Here is a 26,892-nt window from a genome sequence, read left to right as displayed (position 1 = left end):
AGGAGAGAGTATGGCGATCTAACTATTGCCCACAAGCTAGAGCAGCCTACTGTCTAGCTAGGAAAGCATATAAAAAAATCTTACATAATCACAAGACTGTTTACTTCTCAACGAAAATTTTAAGTTCCACCAATAAGTCAAAAGAAATTTTCAGAATTGTGAATGAATTATGTAATGACGATAGAACCTCCCCTCCGGTAGTCCCTACACAAACACTCTGCAATTCCCTAAATAACTTTGTTAGCGAAAAGATACTTGCGATTAAACAGAATATTTCCAAACTCCCAGTTTGCGCCCCTTTGGATGACAGCTCTTTCAACCCATCAACACTACACTCTTTTCCTCTCATCGACCCAAAAGTTTTTTTAGACCTATTGACTAGAGTCAAATCAGGTTCTCCTGAGGATGTCTGTCCCCCTCAAATCCACCACTTCTGGTATCCGCCAGCTTCACTGGCTGAGAGTTGAGAGCCGTGTCAAATTTAAGGCCCTCTGTATTGCCTATAAGGCCTTACATGGCACAGGACCCAGATTCCTGATCGAAGCTTTTCAGTTCTATACCCCCAGAAGGCACCTTAGATCGGCCAATACCAGTCTTCTGCTGGTGCCACGTACAAGATCAGTCACCTGGGGTGATAGGCGCTTTTTGGTGGCCACTCCAAAACTTTGGAACCTTTTGCCAACTGCCATAAAAGCTGCTCCGAATCTGATTAGCTTCCGTAGGCTTCTGAAAACATGGTTGTTTAACCAGTGAGAAGGTGGTAGGATGATGAACTCTGTTGCTCCACAGCGCCGAGACACCTTCGGGTATTTGTTGCGCTATAAAAGTTGCGTAAATAAAATAAAAATAAACATCATGAGGGAAATCGGTCGTGCCATCCCCCACGGCATGATACCATTGCTCAACAATTCACACATGTCCGGGACGGTCCCCCCTCAGTTTCAAGCAGGCCTTATTGATTCTCCTTACTAAAAAACCTGGTATAGACCCTCTCGACCTCACTAATTACCAGCCTATATCCCTCCTGCCCTACCTATCAAAGATTTTGAAGGCTCATGTCACCAACTGCCTTTCAAACTTTGTGGAAGATTCTGGTTATTTGCAACCTAACCAGGCAGGCTTTCGGCCTGGTCATTCCACAGAGGCAGTGATATTGGCCGTCCAGAACACCTTGAGGTCTAATGCCGACAAAAATCTACATCAGGCTTTGGTGCTTCTTGACTTGTCTGCAGCATTCGACACGGTTAACTATTCCATCCTGGTCAACCGTGTTGAACAGGCCAGCCTCAGAGACTCTGCCTTGGCCTGGCTGCAATCTTTCATATCTGAACGCACCCAGTTTGTTCGGCTAGGGTCTTTCACAGCTTCCAAAATTAACTCCTTCTGTGGGGTCCCCCAAGGCTCCTCCTTGTCCCCATTATTATTTAATTTATACATGCGGCCCCTCTTGTTTTCCTTGAGAGAGCACAAAGTCACTGCATACAACTATGCAGATGACTTACAGCTAGTTTTTACATTAAACTCACCTAATGCTGTTGAAGACTTTCAGGCAACTATGATCCAGATTCAGAGGTGGATGTCCCTAAACCATCTCAAACTAAACCCGGGGAAAACAGAATTGATTTTGCCCGGGAAGAGCGAGATTAGTTGGGGCCCACACTTCTGGCCTTCAGATATGGGCCTCCCTCCCAAAAAGTCCCATTCAGTAAAGAGTCTGAGAGTGACCATTAATGAGGACCTTGCCTTAAATTCCCAGATCGGAACAGTAGTCTCCTCAGGGTTTTTCCAACTAAGAAAAATAAAAGAAATTGCACACCTTCTTACCCACTCAGCCCTGATTCAAGTACTTACTGCCCTAGTCCTTTCCCACATCGACTTTTCGAACAGTCTCTACCTAGGTTTGCCTGTAGGCCAACTCAGAAGACTGCAACACCTCCAGAATCAAGCTGCCAGGCTGATCTGCAAGGTACCTAAATGGGAATTGATTAAATTAGGGCTAGAGAAACTGCACTGGCTACCTGTGGCTCAGAGAGCCGCATTCAAAGCCGGATGTATCGTCTTCAAGGCTCTACAAGGCAAAGGTCCCCTGTTCATAAGGCAACTGATAGGGAGATACATCCCCTCGCGCAGTCTGCGATCAGCCCACAAAGACCTATTTGAGGTACCCCGGTTCAAGAGAAAGCGACAGGGAGGCAGTTGTTTCCACTTTCTAGCAGCCTCCCTGTGGAACTCTCTGCCTCTGACCCTTAGACAGAGTAAGGACCTCCTTACCTTTAGAAAGGCATTTAAGACCTTCCTATTTATACAGGCCTACTTGAAATAGTGACTTCTGCTGGTATCTCTCTTGTTATGTTTTTTATCTCTCCTAAGTGCCAAGAAGCCCATGGGCGTATGCGCGCTCTACAAATTTTAATTAACATAACATAACATAACATATAACCCGAATCTACCACTTCGCTCAAAACAACGCACAATTGAAACAAGAAAAAAAGTGTTTTAATTAATCAACACTTCTATTGAAAACTATATATAGTAAATAAACTTTACATTTACTATCATATCATAATTTTTAATACATACTGACAAATTCACAAAGAGACAGTTATGTACATGAAAACAACTATTTAATATAAGTTAATCATCTTTTTTCTCACAGACATTAAAAAATTTACAAAATGGATTCCATAACATATTTTCATTTTGTTAAAGAATTGACTCAAATAAAACAAAAACAAAACGTACAACCACCATTTTCTGACCACTTCAACTGTGAAATGAACAATGAAATTTAATTAAATGAAATTTGAACTGCGCCATCTACTGGCCTAACAAGGTTAACTTATACAAAGTCTATTATAACAACATCGTAATTAAAATAAGTAAATGTATAACTAAATTCAAGCAAAATTGTATTTGTAACTTTTTTATTTAATTATTGACACTTACCTCTGGTTTAGGAGGTCGTGGTTCAGATATAGTAGTTGTTACGGAGGTTGTGGTTCAGGTTCAGGTTGTTGTTTGGGAGTCGTTGTTAAGCCCACTCGCTGTTAGGGATTCGTTATTAAGGCTGTTTCCCCTCTATATTGTCTTTCTTCAAGTTCTAATGAGAAAGTGGGAAACACTCAACATATAAGCTATGCCATTTGTAACAATACAGTCAATCGCAGATTATTTAACTGAGGCAGCAATCAGAACAATGCCAAGGAGCGATTCTATTGTCTCAGGAACTACCTATGGCTGAAGAACAAAGAACAACTATGAAGGGTCTGAAATAGAATTGACAAAACCTTGAAACACCAACCCAAACCTGCAATTCCATAAAAACTCGACTGACAATATACATGAGAAGTACACAAGCTATAGCTCAGTATCCTGCGAAAGTCAAGAGAAATAGACTGGTGAATTATCTGCATGCCACATAATTGCGACTGTCAAGGGTTGTGCATGATAATAACGTGAACTGAGGAAGCAATTTCAATCATAATGTCTTCATTAGTAAGCACTGCAAAACAGGGAGGCAAACAAGGCTGAGGAAGAAAACTATTGGGATGCTTCAGAACACTGATGCAGATGTTTGTCTGTTTTAATTTATCATTTCTGTTATGTAAACAATGGTAAATACAAGATTTAAGGTACACATATTACAGACAAGTGCAAGCAACACCATACATAACACTGCATGTAGAATAAAAACAAACCATATCAGCAAGTACCTAATGACAATCTATACAAACTGTAGTTGGTAAAGCAAAAGAAAAAGTGCAAATACTTTTAAAGTGCAAAATAAAGCAATCACCAGTCCAGCAATATACAAGAATCAAGCAGTATTGTTACAAATGGCATAGCTTGTATGTTGAGTGTTTATTAAAAAGAAAAATATATATGTGAATCACAGAGACAGGCAACACCCCAAATGAGCATAAGATGCACAGGCAGAGATAAGACTCAGTTATCTACATGGCTCCGATGTAGGTTCATGGGATGATTCAAATACAAGAAAAAGCATTCAGGTAGGAAAAGAATTGTAAGCTGTCATTGCTGAGCAAGCTACTGAACTTTCTTGCTTCGTGTCCCAAGCATGGAAATGAGGCATTGCATGTCATAGATAAACATTACTTGAATGCATGGTTAGGATGAGCAGGAAGATTGCTACGGAGGTGCACTGAGGAAACAAGTTTAAAATTGAAAACAGACTCAAGTATTTTGGACTAGATAACATAAACTCGATTTTCCACTATTATGTCTGTAATAGGCTTTTATCCTTTTTAGGTATATGTGTATGTACTCTGTGGGATCTGGAAATCAGCCCTAGGACTTGTCTGCTTCCGCTTAGGGACTTTATTTCTGTTGAACTGCCTCTATTTAACTGTCTTGATAGAAAACGACCAGTAGAGGTCATTAAAATGCTAGAATTGTTTCCTGCTTGTTCAACTGCCTCTATTTAACGGTCTTGATAGAAAATAAACGACCAATAGAGGTCAGCAAAATACCAGAATTGCTTTCTGCTGAGGGAGTTTCTTTTTTTTAAATTTCTCGCAACTGCCTCTATTTAACTTTCTTTATGGAAAACAACCAGCAGAGGTCAGTAACATACCAGAATCACTTTAGCATTCTCTAGATTCCAGTCCATAAAAATTATCTTCCACGAACACCCGTAGATAATATTTTTTCAAATCTTGTATTTTCTGTTATATAACCACCGAAGGCCCAGATTTTATATTAAAAACAGAGCTTTGGACTGTACCATTTCCCGCTGACAGGCAAAATTTCTCTCCATGTATTCCCATACCTTGCATGTCACGCAGTTTGGTGCTTACCTTCCCTCCATGTTAAAGATTAGTAGATGTTTCAGCACCCAGGCTAATGTGCTGCATAGCTAAATACATATAAGGTCCCAAGAAAGAGACCGATTGCATTGCAAATGCTTGTTTGTTAGGGCCCTAGTGTTGTCCCTCCTTTCTATTATGGTCCATTCCAGGTCTATGTCAAAGTGTCCTTTTTCAAGAAAGTGTGCTGTCAGTTTTGTGGAGCTTCTTCTGCACCGAATGGTGCTCTTATGTTCATTGATTCTGATTACGTTACTGCTGTTCCAATTCGTGTGGTGTCATTTTTCCCATGGTGTTGGAAGTCCTAAGTCGATGTATTTAGTTTGTTTCATGAATGCCCATGCCGTGCAAGATCCACATGGATAGTGTCCCATGACTCAGGGTTGATTCCATAGTCAGTTGCTGTTCAGTTTTGGTTTTTTTTTTAAAAATGTGCACCAGCAAGTCCCTAATGCTTTGATGTTTTCTAAAGGTGAAAATTGAAGGCTTAAGGTTTGTTTGATGTGAGGGATTTCCGATTTATGGATATAATTTTTTGGACTGTGTTGGAGCATGAATTATATGTGGTCACGTAGATCAGGGAGTTCAGGGAGTCAGCCTCTGGTTTAACATTGTTGTTGAGTAATGCTGCTCATGGGGTGTTCCGTGTCCTTTTCTGTGCTTGTTTAGCTACCTTTGCAGGGTATTCCTTCTCTTTAAGTTTAATTGCAAGCTAGAAATTGTCCTGGTTGCAGATTTTCTCGTAGGGACCGTGGGTGGGCACTATTAAAATGCAGTAAACTATTCCGGTCGGTGGGTTTGGTGTAGAGTGTACTTATCAATTTCCCACCTTTCGCTAGAATGTTCACATCCAGAAAGGGAATTTTATCTTTCTTGCTAGTCCTGGTGAAATGCAGGAATGGGTTTAGTTGGTCTAGCAACTCTTTGAAAGCTTGCATGGTACTGTTATTACCATGCCAGATTATCAGGATGTCATCGATATATCCCGGACCCAGCGGCGTGGGTAAGTCCAGAAGCAGGACACACAACTAATAGAACCCATACTTTATGGAAGCATCAACTTGTTGTGAAGACCGCTGGGTAATGATGGTGCCTGGGAATCAGACACAATAGGTGAACTCAGCACAACACAGGTACACTGACAAAGGAAACACACATTCCTTATGCTATTTTAGGGATTTAACTGGATACTTATGTAGATCCCCTCCTAGAGTAGACTGATTTTTGTATAAATAACAATTTTCTCTCTCCAAAGGTCCTGAAGAATCGCAAGTTAATACACATAAACGTGAGAAACATGTCGACCAACCACCACGAGCACTTACTAGCTTAGTCTCTTTTAGGAAACACTGAATTCCAGGGCGTACTAGCTAGTCCTTTGATGTTAACTAGAGCAGGAGACCCCCAGAATAAACTTGATACTGGTACTCCCAGCTCTATTTTAATTCACTCACACGTCTACACTTCTTTGGCCCCATACCCGCACTTCACATTAAGGCTGTTGGATAGAAGATCTCCGGTAAAGTGGCCCTCTTCAAGGTGAGCCCGTTGGGTATTGCACCGCCGACCCAACTAGGAGCAGCCCAGATGATGAAGCATGACACCTGAAAGGGTGTGTGAGGGCATTACATCCAACAAAATGAATGTCCCACTGTAGGACTCATTGAGTACAACAGTTTTTGGGCACGAGGGTGACACGGTCATTATTTTTCTTTTCTTATTTTTCATACTTTAGGAACAGCTCATCTCTGTTTGTATTCAATCGATATATCTGCGCCACAGGCAAATTTCATGGTGGTAAGGGTTGTTGTTCCAGATGTATTCTTCTACAAACCAGCTCATGTAGAGACAGGCTATACTCGGGCGAATGTGCGGCTCATACAATTCCCATGTTGTTGAAGGTATATTTGGTCTTCGAACTGAAAGAAGTTTTCTGTGAGAGCGATATGTGCTAGTGTCATAATCCACCGAACGGGGTTTGCCAAGGCCAATCTTCATTTTGCAAGAGTCTTCCGATGACGCGAACAATCTCCTCTTGACGTATGCTATTGTAGAGAGCTTCTACACTTAAGCAAATCAATGTTTCCAAATTAAGGTCATATTCCATTTTGTTGAGAATATTCAGAAGATGTTTATTCTCTTTGATATATGACCTGATCTTGGTAACCAAAGGGCGGAGGAATCAGTCAGTGTACTAGGACAATGGTTCAAAAAGTGATCCAATCGCAGAGACAATGGGTCTGCCTGCAGGTTGTGTTCCTCCCTTATGGATCTTGGGAAGTGTGTAAAATTGAAGTGTTCTTGTTACCTTGGTACACAGGAATTCCTGTTCCTTCTTGTTGGTCCGGCCATTGTGTAGGGCTTCCTTAGTTAAGTCTTTGATCTTCTTCTGTAATCTTCTTGTTGGATCGCTTTGGAGTGGGAAGTAATGTCTAGTGTCATTAAGTAGTGTGAGGCATTCGTCTCTATAGCTGTTTAGATCTTGTAAGATGATTGCCCCGCCTTTATCTGTATATGTATGTATGTATGTATGTATGTATGTATAAATGGTTTTGTAACGCGCACTGTTACTGGGGAGTATCCTGGCGCGGTGGGAGAAGCAAAGAAGGATGAGCAGGGATCAGCTTAGAAACTGCTACTGAACAGGTAGGTTTTTAAATTCTTTTTAAATTGGGCTACAGATTGACTGGAGCGCAGATGGAAGGGGAGAGCATTCCAGGCGCGGGCAGCGACCACAGCAATGGACTGTCCCCCTAGTCTGGTACGCTTGAATCGGGGAAGGGTCATTTTAAATAGAGAAGGTGATCGGAGAACTCTTGTAGGGGCATACAGAGTAAATCTTTTTTTTAAATAGACTGGTCCTTGGTCATGAGTCGCTCTTAACGCAAGTACCAAGGTTTTAAAGAGGATACGTTGAGGAACTGGGAGCCAGTGGAGGCCGGACATATGAGACCGGACACTCTTCCATCTGGGAACGTTGCAGAGAAGACGAACAGCGGCATTCTGAATGACCAACAAACGTTTGGTCGGATAAGCTGGAATGCCGCTGAACAGGGAGTTCGCGTAGTCCAGCCTTGCTAGAATGAGTGCTCGGACAACCGTCTCCCTCGCCTCTCTAGGGAGTAATGGAAAGAATTTCCTGAGCATTCTCAAGGTGGCAAAACACGTTCTGGTCAATTTTTTTATATGGTCCTCAAATTTTAGATCCTCTCCGAACCAAATCCCAAGATTTTTCGCAGGGCCACCCATTTCCTTAGGACATGGGATATTCGGGGGCCACCGCGAATTTTTGAAACCTGGGGGGAAAGATCCATAAAAGAGGACCTCTGATTTGTCCTCATTACATTTTAATTGGGCCAGCGTTAACCAGCGGAAAACTGAGGATAGGCAGAGATGGACCTTAGCTGTGTCCAGATGATCGTCAGGCCAGGTGAAAAGAAGCTGCGTATCATCCGCATATCCTATAATCTTAGCCCCGTACTGTTCCGCAAGATACACCAGGGAGGTAATATAAATGTTGAACAGTAGGGGGCTAAGAGTGGAACCCTGTGGGACCCCCGTAAGGAGTGGTTTTGGTTCCGAGGCATGCGGTGGCATCCAGACCTGTTGAGTCCTTCCGGAAAGAAATGAGGACACCCAGGCCAAGGCATTGCCACCAATGCCTATGGCCGATAACCTGGCGGTGAGGAGAGCATGGGGGACGGTATCGAAGGCGGCAGAGAGATCCAATAGGATCAGGACTGCTCTGCCGCCCCCGTCCAGACACTCCCGAATGGACTCCGTCATCTCTACCAGGGCCGTTTCAGTGCTGTAAGCAGCCCTGAATCCCGATTGCGCTGGGTGCAGGGCATTGGATGACTCTACACATTTTTCTAGTTGTCGAAAGACTATTTTCTCGCAGATTTTGGTTAAGGCAGGGAGAAGAGAAATAGGCCGGTAATTACCGGGAACCGAGGCATCAAGGCCTGGTTTCTTCAAAAGCGGCAGAAGCTTAGCCTGTTTCCACTCAGCAGGGACCACTGCTGAGGAAAGAGAGAGGTTTACGATCTGGGTGACATCCCCACAGACAGTGCTGGCCACTTCTGACAGAACCCGAGCCGGGCACGGATCGGAGGGAGAGCCTGATTTAAGGCATTCGAGAAGAGGCAAAACATCACACTCAGTCACCAACGCAAAGTTTGTGAGCTGTTGGGTATCAGAGGGATCGGACATACAGGAGATGTTAAACTCGGGATTCCCAGTCGATGATGTGGAAGTAAAGACCTGCTGGATCTTGGCTATCTTGTCTGTAAAAAAATTAGACAGAACTTCACACCATTCCCAGAGGATGGAAGAGTGGTGGATTCTGCAACAGGGGATACAAAGCTTTTAACAATAGAGAAAATTTCTCTACTGTTGTTTTCCGCTTTAGCTATTCTTCCTGCATAGTATAGTCCTTTAGCAGTTTTAATAGCGGCATAGTATTTCTTTTGGGCAGAGCGCAGGGCGACCTTTATCTGCTGGTTTAATCAACAACTCTGTTCTCCTACTGATAGAATCCAACGCTTTTTTTTCTTTCTTTCTTGTTCATGGTATAAAAGCCATGGTATCTTGTGTTAAGTGCCTCTACTTATTTTATCACTGCATCTTCAAAGACCATAACTTCTGGTGGGATGGAGGTCAGGGCGACTGACTCCAGAATCTGGGGATCACGGTTCGATCCCTGGCACCGGCGGCAGATTAGCCCAGCACCATGTGACTCTGGGCAATAGCTTGCTTAATCTTCCCGACGGCCCCCAGCACCTAGAGACCCTTACGGGTGATTGTGTGCTTTACAAATGTGGATTATTATTAGGGGGACTGAATGTTGATTTGTTTCGCGTCATGCTATATCCATCCTGTGTTGAAGTTGTAGGTGCCTGATGGAAAAAAGTTTTGACCAGTATTTTTCTGAAGAATTCATGTAGTTCACATCTGGTCTTGAATTTGTCCATATTACTGGTTGATACAAATCCCAAACCTTTGTTAAGTACCACAATTTCAATGGGTGTCAGTGTTATATCTGTCAAATTCACAACCAAATTCATTGGCCGCTCGTCCCTGGTTGCTGGTCTCGTGTCTGGCTTCTTGTGTTAATTCCTTCTATTCCTACATCGTCCCAGTGGAGTCTTCTCCCTCATCTGCGACTTTGTCTGTTCCTCCAGCCGCCTTTTCCTGAAAAATGTTTCTGGGTAGGTTGGAAGAACGGCATCTCTTGAAAAGGCTGAGGTCCATGAAAGGGATGTGGAGGTTATTGTGTTGGCCACATGTATGGTGGAGGGTGTGGGTATCCCTTGTTATAATACGTCCTTCTTCTTTGTCTCTGTCTCCCTCTCCAGCTTTTTGCTGAGTTGTCGCTTGACAACTAGTCTTGGTCGTTATTAGATGAGCCAGAATCGCTTCTAATTGAAGATGTAGAGACATTTACCAAATAAGTACGCTTTTAAAAATGCATGGTGTCTGTCCCCATTTGTGGGGTTAGGTTTTTTCTTCACTCCACATAATGTGCATGAGATTGATACATAGAAATATTGAAATGTGATCACTAGAGCCAATCATTTATTGCACCTTGAATAGAATGACCACACTAGGTGTGCAGTTGAATGAATTGTGTTATGGGAATGAATATTCATCCTACATTATTAATATTGATGTGCAGAGAGAATATATGCACTTGTCTTGACTAGAGACATTTTCAGAAATACGAATGTAGTGGGATTTGTATGCCTCATGACCTCTCACAATTTTGATATGAATTTTTACCTAAAGGAGTGTCAGATGTGAACCTCACGTAATACCTGCCATGGATTCTTTATTGCAGGTGACGCAACACAAAGACAACTGACGGGCAAGTATTAGCACTGCCCTTGTACTAGTACATGATATAACTCTGCCAGTTACATCTTTGACCTAAATACCAGGGAGGTACAGATGTGATACCCTGATGAAAGCCCAGGACCTTGTTATGCCTTAGAGCAGGGCTGAAACATGTTGGTCTAAAAATCTAGGGTCATAGGACCATAATAGTCCACATTACACACTTACTTTATTTTAGTCTTCCCCACCTTCCCCATGAATAAAGGGATACCTCGGAGAAAGTGAGGGGTTTTTAATCTCTAGTTAAGCCCCCTGGTCACCCTCTATTTCTAAGTCCTCTCAGGAACACGGTTGAGCACACTGTGACCTTTTGGAGTCAGGGTGAACCTGATGATGAAGCATGACATTACTAGAGTGTGTGAGAGTTATAAACAAAACTTAGATTTTTTCCTTCCCTGCACTAGTAATGCGGAGCTAGCATACCCACGCGAGGTAACCAACCCGTCCAGCCCATATTTCGTATGTTATATACCACAATCCCCATAACCCCTGGCGGGATACTGTTGAAATGACTCTCACGCTGACAGTAATGAGTGATTGTGGATCTTGAGGGTCTGAACTGGCTTTACTTTATTGTTGAACTGAGTTATATTGGGAGTACGTACACCCTCACCCCTTAGTATCTGAAGGGGCCTCTCATCCGTCCTGGTCCAACAGGCTCTTCTTGTTTGGACTTTGTCCGTTTGTCATGATGAGAGTCAGTGGAGCGCCTCATGATCAACATTTACTCATTACTGTCAGGGTTATTCTCAGTGGTGATTCTTCAGATCTGCATTCACTCATTACTGTTAATGTCAGTTTCAGCAGAGAATCTGTGGATATAGATCTCTCATTCCTGACAGTTTGAGTCACGTGAGATAGGTCAGATCCCTAAACACTAATCACGGTCAATGGAGACCATGCAAAGATATAATTACTCAATACTGCCAGTGTGAGAGTCAGTAAAGACACAGCAGATTAAGGGCACTCAATACCTTCCATGCGATAATCAGAAAACGTTCAGCAGAAAATAATCCGTTATTACAGCCCCTGTGAGGTTATATAGACCATTCAGATCCTTAAACATTAATGTCTGTCAGTGCGAGTATCAGTGGAGACCCTGCAGATGCATAATCATTCCCTGTCGTCAGTGTGAGAGTCAAGGGAGACATATATTCACTTATTCCAGTAAGTGTGAGATTCGGTGGAGATCCTCCTCATATATAATCAATCTATGCTGTCAGTGTGAGAGTCAGTGGAGAGCCTCCTGATCCACAATCACTCATTACTGTCAGTGTGAATGTCAGTGAGGCCCTGAAGACATAAACCACTCAACACTATCAGTGTAGAGACCCTGCCGATATATACTCACTCAATATTGTCAGAGTAAGAGACAGTGAAGACCCTGCAGATATACACTCACTCCATATTGTCAGAGTAAGAGACAGTGAAGACCCTGCAGACATACACTCACTCCATATTGTCAGAGTAAGAGACAGTGGAGACCTGCAGATATACAATCACTCAACATTGTCAGAGTAGGAGACAGTGAAGACCCTGCAGATATGCACTCTCTCAATATTGTCAGAGTAGGAGACAGTGAAGACCCTGCAGATATACACTCACTCAATATTGTCAGAGTAAGAGACAGTGAAGACCCTGCAGATATACAATCACTCAATATTGTCAGAGTAAGAGACAGTGAAGACCCTGCAGATATACACTCACTCAACATTGTCAGAGTAAGAGAAAGTGAAGACCCTGCAGATATACACTCACTCTATATTGTCAGAGTAGGAGACAGTGAAGACCCTGCAGATATACAATCACTCCATATTATCAGAGTAAGAGACAGTGAAGACCCTGCAGATATACACTCACTCAACATTGTCAGAGTAGGAGACAGTGAAGACCCTGCAGATATACAATCACTCAATATTGTGAGAGTAAGAGACAGTTAAGACCTGCAGATATACAATCACTCAACATTGTCAGAGTAAGAGACAGTTGAGACCTGCAGATATACAATCACTCAACATTGTCAGAGTAAGAGACAGTTGAGACCTGCAGATATACAATCACTCAACATTGTCAGAGTAAGAGACAGTGGAGACCCTGCAGATATACAATCACTCAACATTGTCAGAGTAAGAGACAGTGGACCCCCTGCAGATATACAATCACTCAATATTGTCAGAGTTGGAGACAGTGAAGACCCTGCAGATATACAATCACTCAACATTGTCAAAGTAAGAGACAGTAGAGACCCTGCAGATATATAATCATTCCCTACTGTCAGTGTGAGAGCCAAGGAAAATCAGGGAGATATATAATTATTTATTCCAGTCAGTGTGAGAGTCGGTGAGAGCCTCCTGTTCCACAATCACTTATTACTGTCAGTAGTAGAGTCAGTGAAGAGCCTTTTAATCCACAATCACTCATTACTGTCAGTGCAAGTCAGTGAGACCCTGAAGATATAAAACTACTCAACACTCTCAGTGTAGAGACCCTGCAGATATACAATCCCTCAATCTTGTCAGAGTAAGAGACAGCGGAGACTCTACAGATACATGATTACTCAACCCTGGATGTGGCTAAGTGTTGCTCTAGGTTTGAAGTACTTTATTACTGTCTTTTTGGCAGCTGCCAACTCAGAGGCGAACCAGGCTGCAGATGTCTAGTTGTAAGAGGACTTGGACAACGTGAAAGGGATAATGGAATCAACAGCAACAGACATCTACTAAAGAAGGGTGAGAGATATTATTCTCCATAGATGGAGAAGAGAGATCTGAAATACAGGTGATTGTGTTGTATTTTTAATTTACTTTGACATTTATTAAGTGCACCTGGACCTCCATGGAATTGTACAGTATTTTGTCATTTAATAATGAAACACGCAAAGGTAACAGTGTTAGATCAAGATGGGGGACAGGAGAACATTAACAAGTTAAAGAACATTGGAGGCCAGCAAGTGCAAATTATCAGATCATTACGATACAATGTAGTAAGAATTGTGGAAAAAGATGGGCCTTTAGATGTTTGGTTAAAGTTAGTGCATTGTGTCAAATTTCAGAGGACTGGAGGGAGAGAGTTCCAAGTTAAGGTGACTGTCCAGGAGAAAGACTCTTTGAGCAGCAAGAACGGTGGCAACTTAGACCTCTCTGAGCACCAGAAGCATTAAGACAAGGCAGCAGATTTTAGATTTAGTTCTGGCTGAAGGGGTCAGTCAGTGAGGTTTGCAAACAATAGGGGAAAAGAAATCCAATTTGCCAGCAGACTGGACTACCCTAGCTGCTGGATGGAGTGGAGTCCCCAGTGTTAAGTTTATACCAAGGTATTTCAGATTGCAGCAGTAAAGTAGACGCCATGGTGTGTATGGCCAGTGTTGACTTGAGTATCAACAGAATTCTTATGTCTGTCCTTCTAATGTCTAACATAGAAGAACCATAACTTGGTGGCCACAAAAATAAGGTCTAATGCATGAACACCTTGGTGTTCTAGGCCATTGATAAAACTGCTTCAGGTTGCGGGCAACAGAGGAGACAATGAAAACATCTTTAGAAATGAAGTCACCTTCTCAAGTATTAAAAATGTCAAGGAAGGCACATTGTTTCAATGAACTCTTCCCAAAAAAGGCTTACAGCTGCACAGTGGGCAAAAGGCTAAAATCTTTCATATTGCAGGTAGAATTTACATGAAGGTTAAGCACCAAAAATTCCATGCAGAGTGGCTACTGAGGCCCCCAATCACAAGTTGCGTGCTAATATAATGGTGCAAACTTTGCACCCGTAAAAACCAGTACAATGAGGTAAACTCCCTATCAGCACTGTGCAGTGACAAGTTCGACTCCTCATAATGGGTGAAAATATGTGGGCATCTGTTAGACCTGACATCATTTGCGTGAGTCTCCCTTCCATTTTTGACGGATTGCCTCCTCTGTTTTGATATGTTTTTGCTGATTGTATGTTTTGGGCCCTGTGCCACTGCTAATCAGTGCTACAGTGCAAGTGCTCCCTATGTTAACCACATGGCTGCTGCCATGATTTTTCCCGTATGCTGGATTTTGCACTTTTGCTGGCACCATGACGAGCTCAGCTCGTCATCAGCACACGACACCCGTGGGTGATGACGAGCTGAGCTCGTCATCAGCAGCGAAAGGGTTAAATTGATATACTGATTGGATTCCATGATTGGCTTATTTGATTTATCTGTCAGCCCCTAGTACAGTGCACCATGGGTGCCCAGGGCTTGTAAATCAAATGCTGCTGGTGGGCCTGCAGCACTGGTTGTGCCACCCACAGAAGCAGCTTGTAAACTGTGTCTCAGGCCTGCCATTGGAAGGCCTGTGGGTAGTCTGTGACTACCATGTCGACTTGGCCAAGCGCACCCACTTGCCAGTCCCTAAACATTCCCTTTGCTTCATATTAGACACCCCTATGGTAGGCCCAAGGGCAGGGTGCATTGTAAGTATAAGGTAGGACATGCTCTGATGTGTGTAGCATGTCCTAATAGTGAATTACAGCCATTTTTCTTTTTCACTATTGAAGGCTACCTGTTCTCATAGGCCAAAATAGGCAGTTAAGATTGTTTCATTCTTACAATCCTAACTGACTAAGGGAACATGGTAGAAATTGGAATTTAGTATGCCTGAACTCAGAATAATAAAATACATCTTTTAGTAAAGTTTATTGTAATATCCTGAGTTTGCAAATATCACTTTTAGAAAGTAGGTATTTGCTTCCCTAACCATTTGAGCCTGCCTCTGCTGACTTGTGTATTCCTTGTCTGGGTTTGTCTGTGTGACAGGGCTGGGGAAATCCAGGAGACAGGCTGGGGTAGCCCAGTGGTGAATAGAGAGATCAGCACCCAGATGGGAGGGAGGTGTGCACCTGTGACATGAATAGGGCTGGGCCTTCCTTCCACAATGCTGGATCCACCTCCTGTGGCTTGTCTGATGTCTCTGCCCTGCACAGTGAAAGGAAGAGAAGAGTCATGTAAACACAGTGCTCAAGAACTGGTTTGAACTAGGCAGAGGCCTCTCTGCCTTCAGAGAACAAAGGATTTTGGGGTATAAATATTGGGACCCAGTCCCACAGACTTGAGATCACTTCTGGAACAAGAAACCTTTCAGCCAAGGAGACAAACCAAGGAAGCTGCAGGAGTTTGGACTGCCCCTCGGCCAGTGTGCTGTTTGCTGGGTTGGCCTGCAGTGGTTGCTTCATTGCCAGGGGAAAGGAGAAGGAACTTTTAAGGACTTTCATTTATCTACAGAATATTCTCCAAGGGCTTGAACTGTGCTTGCCTCCTGCTGAAGTCTCAGGGCCAAAAGACTTCACCTCCAGCTCCCTCCAGAATTTCCTTGCTGGGAATTCTGACTCCAGTCACTTGCGTGCCGCTGGGAGCTGGAAACGTGTCACATCGAGAAAAGCGAGCCTTCGCAGCATCTCCCTGGAAGCCTGTGTTCATCAAAGCTGCCAGCTGTCGCATCACCGGAGAAGCGCGACGCCATCGAGTGTGCCGCCATCTCATCACCGGAGAAGCATGTCGCAGGGCCTGTCGCGGCTCCAAAGTACAGAGTCACTGCAAGGCTGCCAGGGCGTCATCGCATCGCCGCTGTTAGACCTGGCACCTTGGCGTGAGTCTCCCTTCCACTTTTTGCTGATGTGCCTCAGATGTTTTGCTGGTGTTAGCTGCTCAGGGCACTGTGCCACGGCCAATCCGTGCCGCAGTGCAAGTGCTCCCAATGTAAAATGTACCCATAATTGATTTACATGATTGGCTCATTGAATTTACTGTCAGTCCCCAGTAAAGTGCACCAGGAGTGCCAGGGCTTGTAAATACAAATACTGCTAGTGGGCCTGCAGCGCTGGTTGCGCCACCCACAGAAGCACCTTTGAAAATATGTCTAAGGTCTGCCATTGCAGAACCTGCGTGCAGTCTGGTACTGTCATGCTAACTGCGCAAGTACACCTACTTGCCAGTCCCTAAACCTTCCCTTAACTTCATATTAGTCACCCCTATGGTAGGCCCAAGGGCAGGGTGCATTGTAAGCATAAGGTAGGACATGCCCTGATATGTGTGGCATGTCCTAGTAGTGAATTACAGACATTTTCGATTTTCACTATTGTAAGGCTACCTACTCTCCATAGGCCAGAATGGGCTGCTGGAATTATTACAATCTATAATCCCAGCAGACTCAGACTTTAGTATGCCTGAAATCAGAATAATAAAATACTTCTTTTAGTAAAGTTTTTTTTAATATCCTGTGTTTGCAAATACTACTTTTAGAAAGTTACTATTTGCTTGCATAACCATTTCAGCCCGCCTCTGCTCTGATGTGTATCTGCTGTCTGGTTTCTGTGTGTGACAGGGCTGGGGAGTTCCAGGGGACAGGCTGGGGTTGACAGGTGGTGAATAGAGAGATTACACCAGGATGGGTGGGGGGAGTGCATTGTGCTCTGCCACCACAATGCTGGCTCCGCCCCCTGGGGAGCGACTGATGACTCTGCCCTGCACATGGTCCAGGAAGAGGGAAGACTGTCAACAGAGTGCTCCTGACTGTACTTGTCACCACAATGTTGGCTCCATCTCCTGGGGAGCGTCTGATGTCCCTGCCCTGCACACTGAAAGAAGAAGCCAGGCTCTGAAAAACAAAGTACTCCAGAACTGAAATGGACTATGCAAAAGCCCCCCTGGCCTGAAAGAACAAAAGAAACTGTGTATAAAAAGAGGAGCCCTGCTCCTAAGAAATCAGATCCTGCTTGTGAACCAAGACGACCCCTCTGCCTGAGGAGAAGGAACCAAGGAAGCTGAAGGAGGAAGACTGACCCAATCCTGGGGGACTGGCCTGCAGTGGGACCCTTGTTGCCAAAGGAGAGGAAGAAACCCCTTTTAAAAGACTTTGCTTTATTTTCTGCAAAACTTGTGCTTCAAAGCTAATCTCCAATTGCCTGGAAGTGAGCTGGCCCCCTGACCTGAGCCCCAGGACCATTGGGCTCTTCTGCTGCCTTCACTGAACTAGTAAAGCCTGCTTCGCTGACCCGCCGTTGGACCCGCACTTCCTGGGCTGCCCCGAATCCCTAAATCGCTGCCAAGTCCGTGCCGTACTGCCTACACCGTGCGTCTCCGCTCAAACCTTCGAGCCGAAGTACGCGCCGTACAAAGCCAGACCGCACCGCACAGCGTTTTCCCTTCTCCCCCTTTGAGCGGCCCAGAGCCCCTGTGTCCCCGCCGCCGCCGGAGATTTGCCGCCTCGCAGGACTGAGCGCGACTCGTACGCTTGGAGCCGCCCTGCACGCACCTCTCCCACGAAGCACCCGCCCTACAAGTGCGACTCGAACAGCATCGCGTACTATGACAGTACGCCTCGTGTCTCTACACAAACTCTGAAGGTACGCCTCGAACAGAGCGCCGCTTGCAGGTGCTCCACCCAGGATCATCCACTCCACTCCTCAAGAGCCTCCCGCTCGTACGTCTCGGAGCGAGATGCCTGCATGAGCCGGACCGGCACCATCAGTAGCCAGAAGCCTGTGGAGCGATCAGAGCTCATGCAGGAAACTTGTATTTTCATTGTGTATGAAGCTTCGTTTTTAAAGATTTAGTTACTCTGCAATTTGACTGATAAATTGTACGTTATTGATCGTTTAAGCCTCATTTTTAAAAAAGACTCTGTGTTTGCAATTTGATTGATAAATTGTATAATACTGCTCTGTGACCCTTACCTGCTACCCTATCCCTGTTTCTGCCGCGGGAAGTCCCGTTTGTGCGGAGGGAGAACCGGGTTGCCGAAATTCACAAACACCCACACATCGCCGCCATCTTAGGTGTGGGGGAGTGCAGGGACGCGGTCTAGCGCTCGCAAGCACCACCCTGACACGAACCTACTTAGCCAAATGCTCCCCCGGCAGCGCAGCGGACGAGCGCAGCAGGCGCGCCGGAAACGCGCCGAAGTTGCGCCAAAGTCAAGCCCGTCTGCGCCGGGCCAACGCCTAGCGCTAGGACCCCTGCCCGATCTTCGCCACTCCGCTACTCAGCTAAAGAGCTATTTCACCTTAATCGTCCAACCTGCAACAGTCCCGTCGAAGTTAACTGCTCAGACTCCTTCTCAGTCCCTAAGTGCCTGACCTGTGGGTTTCAACCTATCATCTGTAATCATCATAGTCGGGACGCCTCTCCTGCTATCAGGAGAAGGACCCTAAAATGTATCCTATTAAATACTAGATCAATGCCAAAGCACAAATGCGATATTGAGGCGTTCATAGTGGATCATGACGCAGATGTAATGTTCCTCACTGAGACCTGGTCATCAGAGGCCTCCGGTCCTGATTGGAACGTAGCAGTCCCCGAAGGCTATTTTGTAGAGTACCTCAACCGACCTGGAAGAACAGGCGGGGGCATTGGTATTATCTACAAGTCCCATCTAAAAATATTCTGCCAACCAGAGTCAAATATGGAGGCTGAAGCCTTGAACTTCAAAATCAAATGTAACAACCGTCTGGTTTTCTCTGGCATGCTGCTCTACAGACCCCCTGGGCCAAAACTCCCTTTATTACTGCTCTCCACACATATTTGGAATCCACCACGGACTCCGCCACTTTCACAATTCTAGGAGATTTTAATTTTCACCTCGAAGCCACCAACGACTCTGATTCCACAACTCTCATTGACAACCTGCTTAGCTTTGATATGATCCAACTAGTGTGTAAGCCCACCCATAATGCAGGACACACTCTTGATGGCATTTTCACTAATAACAATAACCTAAAATGTTCCTCTATTTTGCCTGTCCCATGATCTGACCATATGGCTGTCTTTTTTAACCTAAAATTCAATGACTCTGCCAGATACAGAAGACGCTTCCTGCTCCCGGAAAATAAGCGCTCATGGAAGAACTTAGATTCGAAACTGCTAACAGAGGCGCTTGCTAACAATCCACCAACATTTGAGCAATGTAGCATCGACACCGGAGCTTCCAACTTTAACAGATGGATTGCTCAGGCTACCGATGAGTTAGCTCCTCTGGAGTCCCGAGTGCCTAAGAAACCGTCGGCCACCGCCCAGTGGTACACGGCTGAGCTGAAATTAATCAAACTTAAATGCCGCAAAGCTGAGCGCATTTGGTGGTCTAACTACTGTGTTCTCAAAAAGGCTGAATACTCCAAAGTTCTGCAGGAGTATAAAGCAGCGATTATTCAGGCCAAATCAATATTCTACACCACCAAAATCCAAGAAGCCCCTAACTCTGCCAGAGAGCTCTTCAAAACAGTTACTCTTCTGGCAAAAACCCCGCGAGACACTATATTTACACCTGACCAGAACTTTGTTGGAAATATTGCTGCTTTTTTCCAGAACAAAGTACAGGCAGCATATGATGATCTCAGCACTGTAGTTACCAACTCCAATACTGACCTTAACATCTCTGTCACTCCCACTCAGGTCCTGGCAGCGGGCACTAGGGAATCATCACCATCCACTCTCCCTGCCTACCCCAGGTCTCCCATGTTAAAGGAATCGGAGGTCGGGGACTTCTCCTACAGATGAAATAAGGATCTCCATTGGATCCATGCCATCCACACATACTGCACTCTATTCCGCTAGCCATAACTGGAGTTTTGACCTCCCTACTAAACAAGGCTATCTGCTAGAGCTCTTTCCCTTCAATCTGGAAGAAAGCCTGCATCCGCCCGATTCTTAAGAAAGAATCACTCAATCCCTCCGAAACTAAAAACTATCGGCCCATCTCCTGTCTGCCTCTACCAGCTAAAATCCTCGAGAAAGCCATGAACTTAGAACTTATGACTTTTCTAACGAAGAATAACCTTCTTGACTCTACACAACATGGCTTTCGAGCATGCCATTCAACTGAGTCAGATCTCATCATGGCAACAGAGAATATCAGGAAGACTATGGATGACGGTGGAAGAATGGCCCTCATATTACTTGACTTAACCGCGGCGTTCGACACCGTCAACCACTCAGTCCTACTGAGCCGACTGGAGAATCTGGGCATCTCTGATGCCGCTCTGGCCCTCTTAGCATCATTCCTGACAGGCAGAATCCAAAAGGTTCACTGGGATGGACTTAAATCAGAGGAATTCACTCTTCCTGGAGGAGTCCCACAAGGGTCGGCGTTATCACCAACCTTGTTCAATCTGTATGTCACCCCCTTGGCGGATCTGATAAAATCTCATGGCCTGAGATTAGTGTCTTATGCAGACGACACGCAAATCATAGTGTCTGTCTACGATTCTATTGAAGCAACTGCAGGGCGTTTCAGGAACTGCCTTCTCAACGTGAAAAACTGGATGAGCCAAAACTTTCTCAAATTAAATACTGAGAAGACTGAAGTCATAGAATTCGGTCAGAAGCCCTCGATATGGAGTCAGCTATGGTGGCCCCCGGAAGCCGGCTGTTGTCCAACTCCAGCCGAGAAGGTCAGAAACCTTGGATTTCTATTGGACAAAAACCTCTCCTGCACGGCGCAGGTTAATCAAGTCACCTCTGCCTGTTTCCATACGATGAAGGTACTTAGAAAGATCTTGCCCTACATCCCACCCACCTTAAAAAAGACTGTTATTGCCGCCCTGGTAATGTCTCGGGTTGACTATTGCAACTCTCTCTATCTTGGTACGGGAGAGAAGCAAATGATCAAGCTGCAGGCTATCCAGAACGCGGCTGCCAGGGTTCTTTTGAACCTGCCAAGGCGTCACCCCACCTCCCGTGCCATTCGAGAGCTACACTGGCTGCCAATTAAGCGCAGAGTTCAGTTTAAGGCCCTCTGCCTGGCCCACAAAGCTGTTCCCGGAAAAGGATCAGATGACCTGGCCAAACTCCTCCCGCGAAATGTGCCCAACCGAATTCTAAGATCGGCCATTCAAGACCTGGTCTGTGTGCCTAGAATCCGGAGAGTGAGTTGGGGTGGAAAATCCTTTTCTAATCAGGCCTCCAAACTTTGGAACTCACTGCCTGCTGAACTTCGCTCACAAGCCTCTAAACTGAGGTTCAGAAAATCCTTGAAAATATGGCTGTTTTCCCTACCCTGATCTGCCTCACATCGCCTTCTAATCTACAGCGCCAAGACGCCGCGGCATTCGAGCGCTTAATAAAAATTTCAGTCAGTCAGTCACCACGACAAGAGGAGCTGCCAGAATCGCTCCTAGGATGCTGCCCCTGCACCCCCATTCAACGTAGCGATGCTACAAAAGTAATGGTACTGTGCGCCTCGCACCAAAGGGTGCACGCTCCGGACCAAAGGGTCCTCATTGTTGGTAGACTCATTTATGTTCAATTTTAATTCCCAAGGAGTCGCACCAAAGGTACGAGTTGCACTGAACTGACATTAAGCATAATTACCAAGAACTCTTGATTCCTGATAGTACTGTGTACTATTTGCAACCTTATTTATGGTCTTGTGATATACCTGCCTAAGAGTTAACTATATTCACATAAAGTCTACGTATTTTTATAAAAATACAGCCTGGTGTCCATTTGTGGGGGGTCATTGTTTTTACTGTGTATGATCATAAATGCTTAACTAACTTAGCGCTCTGAAGATTAGCCTTGACTGCCCGCGCCACGCAACCTAGAGGGTGAGCAGGGGTTATTCTTAAGGGGTAGTTCCCTTGCCCTGACTAGAGGAGAGGGTCCCTGTTTGTCACAAGTGCATACCTGTGCCAACCAGAGGCCCCCAATTCTAACAGCCGCATCGAGGGCGCCATCTTCTCACATCGCAACTGGATCATCGCATCGCATCAAGGTGCCATCTTGCGCACCGCAACGGGCCCGCAGGCCGAGAATCTACGCATCACCTCCGCACCGGTAAGAAGCACGACGCATCCCCTACTCTGCGCAAACATTGAGGCACAAATCAGCATCTCCTCCGGATCACGGAACCGACGCATCTCCCCCTTGGCGAGCCTTTTGTATACTTTGATTTACGAATCCAGGTACTTTGTTGAGAACTTTGCCGCATTTATCATCAACTTGTACTAAGTAACTTGAATCATCTTTTAAGCAATATTAAGTGTAGTATTGTGGATTTTTGTGGTCTTGTGTTTAAGTCTATATAAAGAATACCTATTTTTTTTAACCTGTGTTGTGTCCATCTGTAGTGTTTTCACTGTATTACTGTGTATATTCACAAATGCTTAACACACTGCCTCTGAGATAAGCCTGTCTGCTCGAGCCAAGCTACCAAGGGGGTGAGCAGGGGTTATTAAGGAGAGCAATACCCTTATCCTGACTTAGAAGTAAGGGTCCCTATTTGGACAAAGGTGAATACCATTGCCAACTAGAGACCCCCAGATCTAACAGCATCCAATTACCATGCACAATTACGCCTGATATTCCCTATGTCAAGGGGTTTAAGAATAATATTTACTAAGCATGGGCTGAAAATTCGTTCCGCTCGCGGAATTTGCGGATTTTCCGCGATTTTGCGATCCGCGAATCTCGCGAAATCGCGGTACAATCCGCGAATCAGTGGGGACGAATTTTCAGCCAAGCACTTACAGGGTTACAGCAGCAGGTGCAAAAGATGAAGCTAATTTTTTGTAACCTTTTACAAAAGGGTTACAAAGAAATAAACTTCAACTTGGGCACCTGTTGCTGTAAGCCTGTATGTGCTTCCTGGCGCCTCGCTGCCTACTTGCAACTATTCTCTGACCCTGCTCTGGCCCTGAAGCAGGGTCAGAGAATAGTTACAAGTAGGCAATGAGGCGCCTGTCCCGAAAATTAAACCTCAACAGGAAGCACTGACAGATATAAAAAGAAGCATTTGCAATGCAATAGTTCTCGCATTAAGAAAGTTTGAGCTATTGGTCTTGTAAATGACAATTTGTTTATTTATGTGCTGGATTTGAAAATAGCAAAATTATTAGCTTTGTCATTTACAATGCCAATAGTTATAACTTTCGCAAATGTGACACCTATAGCATTTGTAATGCAACATGTTTTGTATTTACGTGACTTAGCTGTATTGATATTACAAATTACAATGGCTTTATTTTTTTAAAATAATTAATACTTAAATAAAAGTGATTTTAATTTATAATGGCAATACCTTAAACTTTTGTAAATAACTTTTGTGAAGAATATGTTCAGTGTATTTTATTGTGCCGAAAATCCAAGAACAGAAGTGAAATATTAACATCTTTTTGTGACATTTGTAATAAAGTTTGAAACATTGAGAGAACATATTTGAACCAGTTGTTGTTGAATGGTTGCGCAGATTGATGCTGGGGTGACAGCTGTCAAACTCACGCCAATGATGTCAGGTCTAACACGTGTCCCCTCCAGCTGAAATGTGGGGAGAACTACCCTTCCCCTTGGGAGTTCTCTTCACTAAGGCGGAAAAATCTGGACAGACCATCAGCATTGGCGTGTTCTGTACCAGGGCGGTGTTCCACCGTAAAGTCCATACCCTGTAGGGAGATGGACCACCTCAACAACTTTGGGTTCTCACCCCTCATCTGCATCAGCCATCTGAGGGGCCTGTGGTCAGTCTGAACACGGAAGTGAACAAGTATGGTCTCAACGTCTTCAGTGCCCAGACCACAGCAAATGCCTCACACTCAATTGCACTCCACCTCTGTTCCAGTGGAAGTAACCTCCTACTGATGAGGGCTACAGTTTGGTCAAAGCCCTCTTCAGTAAACTGTGATAGAACAGCCCCCACACCATGCTCTGAAGCGTCTGTCTGTACAATGAATTATTTTGAGAAGTTGGGCGCCTGAAGCACGGGTGCTGTGCACATGGCAGGCTTTAGGGCATCAAAAGCCTTCTGACAGGTGTCAGTCCAGTTCACTTTCTTGGGCAGCTTCCTGGAAGTCAGCTCAGTCAAGGGTGCAACAATGTTGCCATACCCCTTGACAAACCTCCTGTAGTACCCTGTGAGTCCTAAAAAGGCTCTCACCTTTGTCTGAGTCTTTGGGGGTTTCCATGCCAGGATGGTATCAATCTTGAGTTGTAGGGGCGCCACCTGGCCGCTTCCTACCTGATGACCCAATTACACAACGGAGCCCTGCCCGATCTGACACTTACTTGCCTTGATCATGAGGCCTGTCTTGCGCAGTGCCATCAACACTTCCCAGGGGTGTTGCTAGTGTTCTTCTCAACTGGCGCTGAACACTGCAATGTCATCCAGGTAGTCAGCACTGAAATCCTCCAGTCCATCCAACACCTGGTTGACCAACCTCTGAAAGGTTGCAGGGGCATTCTTCATCCCAACGGACATAACCCAGAATTGGTAGTACCCATCTGGTGTGGAGAATGCTGACCTCTCCTTAGCCCCATCAGTCAAGGCGATCTGCCAGTACTCAGACATCAAATCAAACGTGCTGAGGTACCGTGCAGCCCCTAACCGATCAATGAGCTCATCAGCTCTGGGGTTGGGTTGTGCATCAGTCCTGGTGACTGCATTGAGGCCTCTGTAGTCCACACAGAACCGGAGTTCAGGTGTGGCACCTGGCGAGGCAGCCTTTGGGACCAAGACCACTGGGCTGGCCCAAAGACTGTTGGAGAACTCAATGACTCCTGAAGCAAACATTTTGGAGATTTCCTCCTTAATGTAAGCCCTAACCTTGTCAGTCACTCTGTAAGCCTTGTGCTTCACAGGAGGACTGTCACCGGTGTCCACATCATGGACGCGCCACTCTGTGACACCAGGAACTAAGGAAAATAGATCAGAGAATTGCCCCAACATTTGGCGACAATCTTGCTGCTGATCAGGGGTCAGTGTGGCAGAGAGGCTGACACCATCCACTGACCCATCTTGCTCTGTTGCAGACAGGAGGTCAGGAAAAGGTTCTGTCTCTTCCTCCATTCCATTATCCGTCGCTCAGAGCATACCCACTTCGGACCTTTCTAAGTGGGGGCTATAGGCGGTTAACATGAAGGAACCTCAAAGGGTTCCTTTGAGAGCGCAAGTTCACCAGATAGGTGACATCACTCTTGCGCTCCACCACCTCATATGGACCAGTCCACCTGTCCTGGAGCGCACAAGGCTCCACAGGGGCCATGACCCAAACTTTTTGACCAGGTTGAAGCTCAATCAGAGTGGCATTCTGATCGTACCACCGCTTCATCTCTTCCTGGCTGGCTTCCAGGTTCGCCTGAGCGAGATCCCTGAAACGCCTGGTCTGGTTTCTGAAGGCCAGCATGTAGCTATATACATCCTGGGGAGGTTTCCTGAGAGATTGCTCCCAGCCTTCCTTGACCAAACTCAAAGGTCCTCTTACCAGGTGACCATACAAAAGCTCAGAGAGGCTGAACCCTAGGGACTTTTGTGGCACCTCACGGGAGGCAAACAGAAGGCATGGCAAGAGGACGTCCAACTTATGCCTCATTGGTTCTTCAAGACCCATGATCATGCCCTTAAGGGTCTGGTTAAATCTTTCAACCAGCCCATTACCTTGTGAGTGGTAAGGAGTGGTGAACTTGTAGGTAACACCACACTCCTTCCACAGAGACTTCATATAATTAGAAATGAAGTTTGTAGCTCGGTCAGACACAACCTCTCTGGGGAACCCCACATGGGAGAAGATACCCATCAGTGCACGTCCTACCACAGGGCCGTCACTGTCCTGAGCAAATGGCTTCCGGGTACCCGGTAGCATGGTCCACCAAGACCAGGATAAACCTGTTGCTCATGGCTGTCTTGGGGTCCAGTGGCCCCACAGTTTCAATGCCCACCCGTTCAAACGGGGTACTGACTACAGGGAAAGGTTGGAGAAGGGCCTTGTGCCTCCTTTCACTTTTCCCACTTGCCTGGCAAGTTTGACAAGTCCTACAATTGAGTATTTGAACTCTTTCGCATCTGGGCCAATAAAAGTGGGAGACAAGCCTTTCAAAGGTCTTATACTGCCCCAGATGACCGGCTAAAGGAACATCATGAGCCAAACCCAGTAGGAAGGCTCTGATGAGCTGGGGTACCACCAGCACACGGGCTGACCCAGGCTCAGCAACCTTAGGCTCGCTATACAGGAGACCATTCACCCAGTAGATCCAATGTGATCCAGACTGATCACCTCCTGCCTGGTTTGTGGCCTGTTCCCTCAAACCCACAAGAGAAGGGCGCTTCTGCTGCTCTTCACAAAATTCCTCCCTGGAGCGACCCCCTTCTTGCTGCCAATGGGTCAGCTCAGGTAGGTTCCCCAGTTCAGAAACTTGCTCACCAGTGGGTTCCAGGGCATCC

The 26,892-nt window shown here is 45.4% G+C and overlaps 1 protein-coding gene across 1 annotated transcript in view; it reads right to left on the bottom strand.

Annotated features, from left to right (window-relative positions):
- Nucleotides 1-26,892, bottom strand: part of LOC147725144 (verrucotoxin subunit beta-like) — a 439,166-nt gene that overhangs the window by 196,432 nt on the left and 215,842 nt on the right. The window contains exon 2 of the mRNA XM_086967119.1: nt 2,947-3,100. The gene's annotated coding sequence lies outside the window, so the exon portion shown is untranslated. The remainder of the gene's footprint in view (nt 1-2,946; nt 3,101-26,892) is intronic.

This window comes from Lissotriton vulgaris, chromosome 4_1 (assembly GCF_964263255.1).
Source record: "Lissotriton vulgaris chromosome 4_1, aLisVul1.2, whole genome shotgun sequence".
Taxonomy (NCBI): Eukaryota; Metazoa; Chordata; class Amphibia; order Caudata; family Salamandridae; genus Lissotriton; species Lissotriton vulgaris.
The sequence above is the reverse complement of the archived record's forward strand: the minus strand, read 5'-3'. Positions and strand labels throughout refer to the sequence as shown.